This window comes from Chiloscyllium punctatum, chromosome 30, assembly GCF_047496795.1.
Source record: "Chiloscyllium punctatum isolate Juve2018m chromosome 30, sChiPun1.3, whole genome shotgun sequence".
Lineage (NCBI taxonomy): Eukaryota > Metazoa > Chordata > Chondrichthyes > Orectolobiformes > Hemiscylliidae > Chiloscyllium > Chiloscyllium punctatum.
The window spans coordinates 67,986,942-67,990,958 of NC_092768.1; positions in this window are offsets into that span (position 1 = coordinate 67,986,942).

The following is a 4,017-nucleotide window of genomic DNA, read 5'->3' on the forward strand; positions in this document are numbered from 1 at the left end:
GCAATGATATTTACTGTCCAGAACTAGTCCGCAATTGAATATCTATAGTCCTACTATGATGTATTTGAACGTCAGTTACCTTTAGAAATATCTGAGACTCACTCAGGTCATGGAGATTTAGTGTAATCATATTTAAAAAGCAAAGAGTTCATCGCGAAACTGTGAAATCGGTCACCCTCAGTGTAATCCTTGACCTCGTTCTCCAACAAAGACATGTGAAGAGTTTATAAAGTGCACAAACGCTGCTTCCTGGATAGCAATATATTAGGAATCCCAGGGACGGGGTTTACTGAGACATAAAATCATCAGCAAGGATATAAATGGTTTCATCGGTATGATAGAGAATGAAGGAGTTTATTCACGAGATGTGGAATTGCTGCACAAGAAACACGCAAGCTTAAACGGAAACAAACGAGATTTTCAGATAATGTGAGGTTTGAAGTGACTAAATCGGGGAAGCTCCCTCTTTCGAGTGAACCTACCAATTCAGTTAGGGCTTCAAAACCACTAGTGAATGATTAAGGAAAGATTGGATGAGAGTTTCTTCCATTCAACAAAGTTATTGAAATCCTGGATGAATTTCCGGAAATAAAACGTAGATTTCTGATCTCAGAGTGTTTTAAAAGACGCACGAACTGACATACAAGGAGGGAATTTATCATTGAAAGAAAGGCAAAGTGTGGGTGTGGATTAATTTCGAATTTGTTTTTTTTTCAGACACAAAGGCATTTCACAAACACGCACAACTGAATAAGATGGAGTATAAAAAGTTCATGGACTTGAAAGGTGTAGCGTATTATTCAAGGTGAAGCATTGAAAATGGGGCTGATGTCCTAAAATAACTGCAGACAGAAGTTACATCCAAATGAGTAGCAATTGAATCGTCACTTGGAGACGCAACACCTACTTTAAAGATTTGATCACATTCACATGATGTCAGGTGTATTTCATGCTTTCTTATCTCCACCAAAAAGTTTACTCTGTCTTTTTTTGTGTTTTTCAACAGCACACCATTTCATCTGAAAGATGCTCAGACTAAAATTGAATACATTATTCAGACGGTCCTATGCGACCAATCTTTTTTTTTTGATTATTACAATGAACTTTGCGAGTTTGCAACAAACTGGATATCATGAAACCAGCTCAACATCTATTTTCCCGGGATTTAACGCAGTGCACATGGGAAACGTCACCATCTGCTGAAAAATCACCTTTGACTCTTTCTTCACACATGTCTCTTCACGTTTTAAATATTTGCAGTATGTTTGTTGATCAAGGAGTCATTATCCAGAAAAGGTCGTTATTCAATCCACAAAAACTGGTAGTTTCCCATAAACTTGGCTTTGCACAATATCACCTTCCATGCGTACCCCTCGACCCGACGACAAATTGAAGCTGCTCCATGTGAGGCTCAGACCTAAACCTTCGGCACAGCACAGCCCACTATACTGGCACAGAGATACCATGCACTGGTCATCTGCAGCACTTTGAGCCACACATTAATGCTTACCTCCAGATTCCTGGCTGTACCTTAACGGTTGAGAAACCGAGTTTCTCTGATTCCATGGCTGGTAACTGCGATTACGCGATCATCTTCACCAATGGTTTTGACCCCGAGTGAGGCAAGTGGTGAGCTTCTTATTGCAAAGATGGGCAGATTGTTAAAATATACAACTTCAACATTTGCCTTCACTAACTCATGAGCTTTTTATTTTGTTTTTCAAATGGAGAAATCTTAAAATCTTTATCTTAAACACACTCAATGACAGGTCTCCATTGTGTCTCTGGCATCAAATTCCAAAGTGTAAACCCCTCTGAATTATTCCACTGCAGTCCGCTGTTTGGGAAGTGTTCCTGTTGTGTGAAATGCACTTCCCCGTGTGTCAACTGTTGCTCCCAGTATGCGCTCTGGCACTGCACTCATTTTCCTTCTGACACTTGCTCACTGTGTTGCTGAGATCATACAGTGACTTGGTGTCGCACGGCCCAGGAAAATGATACAGCTCAAGGTTTTTGCATTGATGAATTCAATTGTCAGTTTAGCCTTATTTCGGATTTTGAAATTGTCAGTTCTGTACACAAGATCGTGTCAAAAATATCTGAACGGAAGTAAGGTGTTCCGAATAATGACATTGAGCACTATGTGCTCACCTCCAGTCTGGAAAACAATTCCTCACTGACAATTCTACACCTTCTGGTGTCACGGGCTCTTCATCCTGTTGACTTCAAATCGCCACAGAATTCAACAGACCTTGTTACATAGTAATTTCTTCAATTTTGTTCAAATCATTGCGAACAGAGTATCACAGTGGGAGTACGCTTCCCCATAACCCAGAGGTCAGTCCATACACTTGGAACTTACTGCGCTAATTATCATTTCGCCAACACCACGGAGAAATATCTGCTGCGCTGCATAATTTAAGCAACTCAATTACTCATACGGTCACATGCCTCTAAGCATGCATGACGATGTGGCAGCGAGGTTAAGCTGGTGGACTACTAACCCATTATGTTCTACATTAGGGGGTTCACATCCCACTAACTTTGGTGATTTTGTTGTTGCCATTTTTGGATGACCACAGCTGACTTTTTGAAATTGGAACTCCAATGGTCAGTTTCTAACCATTACGCCATTATAAATTCTCAAAGAATAATTTGAGCCTTTTGGCTAAACTGCATTGAAATGTGGATTTAATTGGGATAATGAAATGGTACGCGTTTCTCTTTTGCAAGTCAAGTTGCTGTGAACTTTTATCGTATGAAAGAAATTCAGGAAAATGTAATAACGAGAGATGTGAAGTGCATGTTTATGCAATGCAATTCTTAATGATTGTTTTGTCAGATGAAATCTGGAGCAGGTTGGGTGGAAGTGAATCATCTTGGTGAGAAGAGCACATTGAGACAGCACAAATTAATGGAGATATTTGAAAAAGGGCAGGGGATGTGTGTAGGGGCACAGAGAACTGGCTGCAAATGCACAGTCGAGAATTGCCGTTGTGGGTGCCGTGCATGGGCATAGACAGACTTAAACATTGGTCTCGCCCTTTCCCCTTGGACGTGCCATTGATGAATGATGGACATAAGATACAGATAAAGGCAAGATGTGGTAAGCAAGGTCCCTCTCGTTATGCACACACTGGATGCATCACATTGAACTATGAACAACTGGGGAAGTCAGCATGTTAACTGCAGGGAATGAACCTAACCTGTGTATCAATAACCGCAGATTAATGCAGCATAAACTTAAAAATGATTTCAAGTGTCTGTATACGCATGTCATTAACAGAAGTTTCGTTCTAATACCTGTGTGGTGGAAAGAAGAAGACACCACATTTCAAGGTGGATGACAACATTAGCAATTTTGTCTTGAAATTGAGATCTATTTGATAATTTCACACAATGAACAACTTCAATTTAAATTATACAAGTCACATCCCTCACCTGGAATAAAAGTGTGATTTCATTACAAACATTGTCCTTGCTAAGTAGAATTTACTCAACATGAAAAATAGGATGTAATTTTTATTGAACATACGTCAATTAGCACCATGATCTTACTTCGGATTGACTGCAGTATGCACATGCTAACTAACGTTTAAGAAAGAAAGTCTTTTGGAAATAACGATTCGGTGGTGATGAAGAATAAGATTAGGTTCTCATGATTTGGATATTCCACCAATGGTTCCAGTAGTAGAAATGGTCAGTGGGCAGTATTTCTACGATGATGTAGAGGTGAGTGAGCTTCCAGCGATAAGAGCTCCCACCTCATCTGGAGCAGCGTCCGCTGACATAGACCAGGGAGCTTTGTGACATCAGTCTGGGAGTTCCAAACACACCTGGACTAGTTTTTATTGACATGAAGCAGCAGGGAGCATTGGGACATCAGACTGGTAGATCCAACCTCAACTGGACCGCTTCTATTGACATGGGGGTAGGGAGCATTGGGACATCAGACTGGGAGCTACAACGTCACCTAGAGCAGCTTCTATTGACATGGAGCAGCTAGGAGCAATGGAA